Raw genomic sequence first — 10,848 nt, forward strand, 5'->3', positions numbered from 1 at the left:
TCCCTCCATAATTTATCCTCATCCCAGTTCCAAAGACTTACTCTTGCTGCATAAATAAGGCAGAATTGTCCCCTCCTCAAATAACCATCCTCTTTCACCACCGCATCGGTGTGGACTGCCATGTGAATAATGTGTATGTGATATGGAGACTCACACTAAAAACAATTCTGTGTTGTATAATCTTGAGTTCAACACCCTTTGAGAAATATTTTCTCTTTGTTTAAATGATAAGAACTCAGATTTAACCAAAACTTTAGTGATCATCCTTTCTTGAAAACTAGTGGAAATTATACTATTTACATTTTCAAACCCAGTTTCATTGTATTCAGCTCACATTGGCAAATAATTTTCACAAAATCTTCTTTTTTTTTTTCTCGCAAACCTACTACGTCCAAGGCACTGTGCTAAGTGTGGTGAGGAATATAATAATAAATAACACATGATTTCCACCTCTCCTTAACAATCTAACTTCCTATTCTAACTACTAGCATGGAACCAAAGTAAAATACAATATAAAGCCTTTTAAAATGCTGTGTTTTGACAATCATCTTAGTAATGGGAATTTTTTTGCACAAAAGACATTTGCAGCTCTCCTAATTTTTTTTCACTTTTAGCATCTTTCATTAGCATATAATGTGCAAAAGATAAGCGATACCTTCATCCCATCCTCAATTCCCCCTCACTCCTAACCTCCCTTCTGCATCCTGAACTCTATACCATCCATGACTTAAAGTTCCGAGTACCTTACTCATTCACCAAGTATTTGCTGGATTCATGCAATAATTAATATGAAGAATGAGGTATGGAGATTTAGGGTACATAATCATGCTTAATGTATTTGTGTGTGTGTGTATAGTTTTAAACAACAAAGCCAGGGGCTCAAATCTGTTTTACAACAGAAGGGTGATTATAAAGGGTAGAGTAACCAGATGTAAATTCACTTACAAGGCAAGAGATAAGAGATAGCGAGGGGCTGGGCGAAAGGATGGTGACGAGATGATGGAAAAGCAATGAACGGAACTGGAAGTTATATAGGAAGGGTGTAGGAAGCTCCTTTCTTCTGAAGCAGCCTGGTCTCCATAAACAAGGGAGAAAACCTGCCTTTGTTCTGGAAAAGAATTCCCACAGAGGGGACTAAGCTTTTGTTCACAAATACTCAAATACAGCATTTAAATGCATATACAAACCCTCTTTCACCAAAGCTGTGGGAAGGGGTCTTCAATGACAAGGGTCTTGCCTTGCTTTGAAAACGTGGAGATGGGGGACGTGGCCCCGGACTCTCAGTGCTGACTCGGGGGCCAGGCGCTCTCTGGTTCAAGCCAGTTGCCTCGCCCTTTGCTCTACAGCGAGCAGCTTCCATGGAACGCATGCCTCTGACCTTTGTATGAGTTTATTTCTTTTGGAGGAAATAGGAGTATTTTTTTCTACAGTTTTTAAGTTGAAGAGGAAACATGACCAATTGCTGGATAATAAGCAGCAGAGACAAAGCCACGATGAGGGAGTGTTTTCACTGCATGTGTGTGATAGGTCAAGGGAGAGTTCAAGCCAAGGCTCTCCTTTAACTGAAGCAAAATTCCATCATCAGTCCCAATGTTTTGGGGTTTATTAGTGTGTTAAGATGAAATTCTGGTAGGAAATTTAGGCATGTTTTACTTGATTCTCTCCCTCCACAGACTCCTGGGAACATTTCATACGAGAGTTGTTTTCTACTTCCCAGGTTTACGAGACAACCTATAATGAAAAAGATTATGGAAAGGAATATATGTATGTATATGCATGACTGGGACACTGTGCTGCACACCAGAAATTGACACATTGTAACTGACTAGACTTCAATTAAAAAAAGAGAGAGAGACAACATAAAGGTAATCCTATGTTAGTTTGTGTACCGCTCACCGAACACATGTTCACCGTGACTGAGCATTGGCTCTTTGACTTCAAAATGGTGATGGGAAAGACTAAGTAAGCCAGTAGGCTAAGGATCAGTTAAAAATGTGGTGGCTAATTACAGACTTGTGGCTCCAAGTGTGTTGTGTAACTTCTTCACTTGCTCTCTTACTCATAGAAGAGATGCTTCATCCATCGTGTAGTAAGTAGGTTCAACTAGGAACCAATTAAAGAACTGGCAAAGCACTTTCTGAATGTAGAGTGTGTCCTACTTTTTTTTTAACCCAGTAAAGCAAGCATCATTATGAAGAACTGACTGTAGGCAAAAGTGAACATATTGACTAAGAACACCAGAAAGGAATGAACAGATAAACCAGTTGTGATATCAGAAGAGACATCACCCAGGAAACGTCCAGGGAGGCAGACAGAATCACACATAAACACACCCGAGTTTGTTCTCTTCTGGCTGTGAGCTCTTTGCGGGTAGGGTTTGTATCTTATTCATCCTTGGATACCCAGGCTTAGAGTTCTGTATGACTTGGTATTTCTGTCTAGTTCATTGCTGAATTAGGAGGAAATCAATCAGATTGATTTAGATCACATTACAGCACAAATGACAGGCGATGTCATAATTTTACTAGAAGTATTTACAACTTTTCAAAAGATCTTTATTAACTTCCCCAAACTGTAATCGAGCCAAGGGAAAATGTTCAGGTATTGGATACCATGGGACAGAAGAACCAGTCTAGCCCCCTGAAGTTGCAGTAGTATGTCAACTGCTATGCAAGAAACCTTTTCAATCCACAAGGGATGAACACGCCTTGTCTCTTCCAAACTTCCGTTCACATCCTCGCTTTTACCAATCTCAACCTAGTTGCATTCTATATGCTTTTTAAATTGTACACATATTGCATGATTTAAATGGCATAAATGGAGCTAAATGCAAAGAAGATATGCAGCTATGTGTTCATTAAATGTCTAGTGAGTACTAGTCTCTGTGTTTGATGCTTTGGCACAAGAATGAGTAAAACAAATAGGGAAGGCACGTGGGGACTGTGAGCTTCCAGAAGAGGATGGATGTGCCAGCAGTAGGCATCATTTTTGGTTCATAATTGGCATTTGGAAAATAATATTTAGGAGAGAGAAGAAGGAAAAAGAGGTCAGGGGGGAGGAATAGAAAAAAAGAGAAAAGAATAAAGAAAAGAGGGTGAAGGGAGGAAGGGAGAGAGAGAGTGCTTAGGTGGAATGCTCACAATTAGGATGAACGTGTGGGTAGCCTGAGATGGAGATAAAAGGAGAACCACGCACTGGAGTGAAAACACCAGATAACGCAGGTGCCGCAAGAGGCACTAACTGTGACTTGATGCTGATAAAGAGCTAGAACAGGGGCAGCCCATCCAAGATCGATTCTGACTACAAGGAAACACTGAGTATTCTTTCTGGGAGGCACTTTGCTGTGGGACGTTCCTCCAGTGAACTCTGATCGAGTAAGAAAGCACAAACATCAGGCATCTGGCAACTACATTTGCCGTCTGGGAGTTAACTTCCCTCCTGGCAAAAGTCCTCTCTCACTGGGTGAAATGTGCATCCCTACACTTATTCGGTGGTTTGCCAAGATTCTCCAGATCTAAATGTTATTTCCCCTGCTGCAAGATTCTTGATGATTTTTATGCTGTAAAGATACAATCATTCTTTAAAATTTTGTCGTCATTTAAAATTTTTTATTCAGTTTTAACTAACATCCTTGAGACATTTTTGTGGTTGCCTTAATGCACAGAGTTATGTGAAAGAAAGATGCCTAAGTCGTGGGGTTAAGACGTGGAAATTCTGTTTCCGCTATTCACTAGCTTGTGATCGTTGGCAAGCTAATTAATTTCAACTCAGCTTTCTCATATGTAAAATTCCAAAGCTGTGTTTGATAGTATTGTTTAAATTAGTAATCTTAAATGTCAGATAGTTTATATGTTGCCCAGCATATATTTGCACGTGCTGCCTAGCAGACACTTAACTTGACATGTGACGGCTAGCACTGACAGGAGGAGCCGGAGGAGGAGTAGTAGTAGGAGCAGTAACAATAATCGTCAGGTACCAGAAGACAGACCCGGAGTGGGAAGAATCAGAGAACCTTCTCTTATGCACACTAGTCTTACTTTCAGTCATATTTGGTTTAGATCTCTCAGAAGGTTGAGTTTTCTGCAAGCAATGATTCTAGAGTAAACATTCATTGTGAGATCATAGGAATCCATGAAATTCAAAGTAAGTTTTCTTGATCCCCATGATTCAAAATAAGAATTTTTTTTTCATGATATCATTAACATGACACCACGTTAATACTCTTTTCCTCTCACTGGAGAAAATTTTCCTCCCTAAATGTAAATATTTTAATGTTTTTTTTTTAATTAATATGTGTTTAACATAAAAATTCAAACAATAAAGATATAGAGGAGAATGTAATCTTTCCACTCTCCAGATCATTACTTTTAATAATTCAGTGAATGTCGTTTCAGTAGAGGCATCTGCAAACACATAGAATATGAATATGAATATATACCAAAGACACTGGGTGATATGTCAAGACTTTGTACACACATGGTCCTCCACAACTTTCGTCTTACTTAGTAATAGATCATGGACACCTCTTCATGGCGATGAATATAAATACATCTCGTTTTTTTAAATTGCTGCCAAGTATTCCACCTACATGTGTGCCATATTTTAACTAATACTTTCACTTTTCATTGTAAAAAAAATTTTACTAACCATTCTTGTACATATATATCTTTGTCTATTTGTGTTAATATTTCTGTAGAATCAATGCCTAGAGATAGAGCTGAACGGCCAATGGATATACACTTTTTAATTATTGAACTGACCCACAAAGAGGTTATGCTCTTTAAACTCCCACCACTAGTGAATGATATTACCTAGTCTTCTCGATGGAACTAGCTTAAGATAGGGCTTTCTTCCGGTGGGACTTGTCATCTGAGATAGTCAACATGGGCACAAGGTGAGTAGACAACAGAATACAAGAGCCAAAAGCCAGGTCTAGCTCATGGTGCTCAGTAGTCACTCGACACGTATTTGCTGATGGGCTGAGTATCTGGCTGTCTAACCATGATCGTCAAGGTCCTGGCTTAGGGAAGGCAAATGAATTGGATGAAGAAATAAGAAATAAGTAACACTATGCACAAACAATAATATTCATGGTCTCCTACTTTAAAAAAGTGTGAGACGTTGAAGAAACTTCTGTTGATGGTTTGATCTTTTCAAGCTCCAGTAAGAAAGACATGAAATACCCATCCTTTTATCGTGTATTTTCATCAGCTTTTCAAATAATGAGGCAGGAAAATTACAGTGACTATACTTTGGTCATACCTATTCTCTCAAGACCAATCAAGACCTTACAAAGTATGGTTTTCCCCTTTGTGCCTTCCGGTGATTGAGAATTTGCCCTTACAGTTCCCAGTGGAGGTAATTTTCTTTATTAGTAAGTATAGGAAGCAGGTTTGAAATGTCATATTTTTCTGGAATAAAAAGGACTTACAGTGAATTTAATTCTTTTGAAATGCTTATTCCCTTTAGTGTAAAAATATTAAAGATTGCCATCCACAGATTAAAGACAATGTTGCATAAGTGGGTTTATCAGTCAGGGAACTAGTTACCTCAAACAAAGTGCAAAATTGCAATAAAGATATGAGAATAATCAAAGATGTTTTTAAATAGTGTAGGAGTTCTTTTAAGGTGGAAATAGACAGAGAGAAAAGTCTAGCATAAAATCTGATTTAAAATTCAGGAAACTGTAGATTGTGTTCCCTAACATTGTGATCCCCACACCTCAGGGTGCACCGCTGGGACCATGTGCCCTTTCTTTACCCTCCCATGATTGCACAGCACGAAACTGCCTCCTGATCATTAGTACTGCACAGAGCAAGCATTCTACCAAGAGTAATTGTTTGCCTACATAAAGGCACCAGTCATTCTTCAAAGACACATCAATGAATACAAATGCAGAAAAACTTTGAACAACCCTATTAAAAATTGCTACTACTGTCAGATATTGGTAAATGAAAAACTAAGTAGCAACAGTTTCTAATGCAAATAAAGTCAGTCCCTGGATTATTTCTGAGTGGATTAACCATCATGTACATGTGTGAAGAATCGTGAATTACTCTGACACGAGTTGATTTTCTTTTTTCCCAAGGATTTCTCTTACCTCCTTTCCCTGCCCTGGAGAAATCACTTAATGTTTTGGTAAAATGTTTGGGGAGGTTGTTAATTTCACATACGCGTTGAATCCTGTGCTTTTTCAAACAACCTTCGAAGCTTATATTTTTAAAGTGTGTGTTGTTGCTCCAAGAGATGCCCTGGAATATACTTACGTTCCTTAGAATGTTTCTAATTATTTCTTAAGTCCCCAAAGAAAGGAGTTCTGGCTTAGGGAAAACATCTAATGTAAAGTACTGTTTAAAAAAATTTGCTTTGCATAATGCATCTGAGTTTCATAAAATGTGTTTCCTTCTCTTTCCTGGTTTAGCCAAAGGAAGGGATCAGTGTCCTTTCAATAATGTTAACAGGCAAGACTACACACTTAAGCGTTCCCAGGGATGCCAAAGTGGAATTTCCTTTCATCCAGATTTCTTCAGGGTTTTGATTCCTGACTCCCCTAAAACTTGGGAGCAGCTATTCCAGCTTCCGCTCTTTCCCCTGGTTATCTTGCCAAATTCTGCAAATGTCATTCTTGCTTCCTCCCAAATCACACCCGGGGACATTGTCCTCACTTTTTTCTGGATGGCTTTTTTCCCCTTGCCCTTTGACATACTTCTGAGTTCCTCAGGGCTACAGAACATGGCCTATTTTAAATCAAGTCAATGACACATTCTCAGTTTCCATAGTCATGTTTTTCTTTAAAAGTCTGGTACATGTATTGTCTTTATTAAAAAATAACATTCTATTTTTAAAAATCACAGAAAAGTAGTCCAAAGTGGAGCCCAACCATCTCATAGCTGCAAAAATATCTGGAACATAAAACCTTAGGGAACAGATCTTCTAAAAGTACATTATTCCTTCTAACTGTTGGATATATGCCTAATAGCATAATTTGGAACTACAAATGAAAAAAACCTAAAAATATAAAAGAAGGCATAAGATAACTTTACATGTAATATGTGGGCTCTAATCTTTGCTGATTTTAAGTTAATTTTTACTAACAATGTGCCTTTATCCTTTATGGAATGTAGGAAATACTATTCTTAAAATTTTTACTGTTCTTAATTTTCCAACTAGATTCCTCTCATTACTGCAATTTGACAACAACACTAAGGAAATAATTAGAAAAGAAAGAGTTATGCTGCCATCACTGAACTCTAGTGAATTTTCTCTGTTTTACAGATAAGAAAATCGATCCCCAGTATGTCATATGGCTTGTCCGAATTCATGCAGATACCTGCTCGACGAACATCAAAACAGAGTTCTTTTGGCTTTATAGGTATGCTCTCTTCCATATTGAAATTTTGACTTCCCAGTATTATTCTATTTCCCCTAAATTAGAGTGCAAAGCTCATCTTGCTAAAAGTTATAATATTGAAAGCATTCAAGCATCTTACGTTTTCTTGGTGGAGTGTTGTCTCTTGGATCCTCTGCCCCAGCCTCTAAGACAGTATATCATAAACAGCACTGTGTTCCTAGAAAGATTTCAGACATTAGTGCTGGCATCAAAGACTTTAAGGATGAAGGAGTGGAGTCCCCATCATGTCTCTATTCAGCTTACCTAACTGTCTATCCCCCTGTAAAAACTAGATGGATCATAGACGTTGATGACGTCTACCATAAGTTTAACCAGATGTTTGTTATCCCAACCAGAGCTGACATACTAGCTGTGGCGTTTTTACTGCATCAGACAAGCACATCCAGAGATCTAGGTGAGCAGGTGCTGTCAGGTGGGGCTCCCCAAAGGAAGCAGGATCACGAAGGCACTACTTGGGACTCGACCGGGAGGCTGATTAACCGTAATAAGGCCCAGCCACTGGAGTAAGGCAGCAAGTTCATCAAAGTTGTCTACCAAGTAGACTCTGGATCCCCGAAACAAGAAGGAAACCCAAGTACCAGAATCCAGACATGGATGTTCTGGAGGCTGGGCTGGGTGATCGGAGGGTGTGACAACGCTGTCTCCAAGTGAGGACCCAGATGTAGCTTGTGCTTCCTGTGAACAGCAAAGCTGAGATTCCAGGAAAGGAAGAAGTGATCTCAACCTCAGGGAGACAAATGAGCGACCAGGGCCTAAACAGGTCAAAATAACCATGCCCAGTTCCCACCCTCCCTCCCCTGACTGGGCTTTTAAGGTCATTTTTTCCTGTGTAATGTATTTTATTTTAATGTCTGTCTTCTGCCAGCTATGATGATTACTTTTCTTTTTATTAATATTAGTGATAATAACATTAAAACATGGTTAAGTCTATTGGGGAGACTGGACTTTAAAATAAATAAAGGTAATATAGAGTAAGAAGTGCTTTAGTACAGGCATGTACAAGCTTCAGAGGGAATAATAATTCTCCTTGGAATGGTCACAGAAGCCTTGACAGGTCGAGTCACATTTTAGCTTAAGGTTAAAAGCTGAAGAGTCCAACAGACAGTCATAGAAGATATTGCAGGCAGAGGTGTTTCTTCATCCCGTATGAGTCAAGGTGGAAGGTGAGGGTGGAAAGGTACAGAGGGGTACGTGACCAAGAGCACTGGCTCCTTTGCAGAAGAGTCTGGATTTGTGTGGATAAACCATTGAGAAGATTTTTAAGCTGCAGAGATGTGAAGATTTTTAATCCATGGAGGAAGACAATTTACCTTTTATAAAATTCATTCTAGCAGCACTGTGGGAGCTGGGACTGGACTCACACTGGCAAAAGGAAGACAGGAAAGCCAAGGGGACCCCAAAGACGAGAAGGCTAGTGAAGGGTTGTTACAACAGATCGGCAGGGAGGGGATGTGCATCTATTTAACCTGTGTTTTTTAACTGGGATTCTCCCATCTTAATCCTGAGCAAGATACACAGGAATCCCCACCCTGTGCCCAACAGTCCTCCTCTCCAGCCTCACTCTCTCTCTGACACTGGTGATATGGCCTTTGAAACATCTTTGGAACTGACCCTGGACAGCAGCCATGAAGCCTCTCACATCTTTGTCTTTCTGTTTCCTTTTTGCTAAACCTTGAATGGAGAACTGTTTCTTAAGGTAAGGAACACTGGTCACCTTGAAGGCTTATTATAAATGCCTATTTCTAGACTCTTCCTGGCAATCAGAATCCTCTTACAGTTGAACATCAAATCTGTACTTTTTACAGTCTCCCCTGGGGAGAATGACTTTGAGAAGCCCTGCAAGAGACCACCAGATAAGTGCTTCTTAAACTTGGCTAACCATCTCACTGGCTTGGGGAACTTCATAAAAGTAGCCTTGGAGGCCCCATCTGTCCAGAAATCTGAAGGCTTCGGGTTGAGTGGGGAATCCTGACTTAGCAGGAGCCCTCCTGGAAGCTGGAGGCGTATCAGGTTTAAGAACCATCGCCTACTATTGCTTTCCTGGTAGACGATCTTTCTCCTGCTTGAATAAACGAACCGATTAGTCACAAACCTTCCCTTGTGTGATTACAAAGGGATGGCTGAGTTGCCATTTCGTTGAATTGAAATTGCCAGAGGAAGATCTTTAAAAACAAAGAGGCTGAGATGAAAGAGGAGCATCCTTCTCACAGCTTACTGCTGCTAAGAGAGGGCCTTGAGAAGGCATAGCTCCTGGTGACCACAGCACTTCTTAATTTAGGCCTTACAAGGTGCACATTAGGCAGAAAACCACCTGACATGGGACAAAGAGTTGCCTTTGATCTTATCTCTTGTATCAGAGCCCTTCTCTGGCTCCTCCCTCATTTGTCTCAGAAATCTTGGGGCAACTCCCTTTAACTGGGTAATACCTGTGTTTCCAGTTCAGAAAGCAAGGGTCATCAGTTTTCCACTTGCTCACCTGCCACGGTGTGTGAGGATTTTAGGATCTAAAAATGATCTAATCCAATAATGGGCCTTTTGGGGGTGGGAGAAGAATTAGGGCAGCATAAGAACTTTGGATGAGCTAAATGGTCATTCATAGTTGTAAATAAAAAGACAGCAATGGAGAAAAAACCCCACCTTCCTGGGTCTTGGTCACCATATCAGAACCCAAGTCCGATGACGGCAGGAGTTCATGTAACTTAAAGTAAGATTAAAGAGTTGAAGGGGAGAGGAGGTCCTACAGAAACAGAACATTTGGCCATTAGTTACCACTCAAAGTGGACCCAGCTCCATTACTTAGTTTTCTTCTTGGCTTCATGAATTCTGCGTGGGACTAAGTACTGAAGCTCCAGGACAAACTCTGTGAATACATGGAGGGAGATTTTAACAGTTTCCAAATGAGGAAAAGATGCTCTTGGAAGATTTTTCAAGGGAGTAATGGTCACGGCTCAAAATTTTTGCTTGAATTTACCATGGTTGAATTAAAGTCTATTTAGGCAGACTTCTGGCAAGAGACCTTTTCATAACTTGCAAGGTATTAAAAGAGGGTGAGCTTTTGCCTAAGGTAAAACGTGAGCCTTCTCATGATTTCTGTTGTTTAAACATTCACATAAAAAGAATAACCCAGGCACACACATGGACGATCCTCTCTACCACCACGGAGACCAAGAAGGTAGTTTATTTTGAAGCTGAGTCTTACCAATCATAGGGCCACTCACTGATTTGGCCTGGAAATTCCAGAAAAGTCTTCAAAAGAAAAATCTCGCCAGCAATCTAGAAATAATCGTTCATTATTATTAGGTAAGGAACCAATTCATCAGGAGAGACAAGAAAAATGTCACTGAAAAAGTGTCACTTGAGCTGAGAATTGCAGATAATACAAGTCTGCCAGAGAGAGAGGGAGGGGAAGGGCATTCTAGAAGTGTGAACAGACATAG

The sequence above is a fragment of the Camelus dromedarius genome, chromosome 30 (assembly GCF_036321535.1).
Source record: "Camelus dromedarius isolate mCamDro1 chromosome 30, mCamDro1.pat, whole genome shotgun sequence".
Lineage (NCBI taxonomy): Eukaryota > Metazoa > Chordata > Mammalia > Artiodactyla > Camelidae > Camelus > Camelus dromedarius.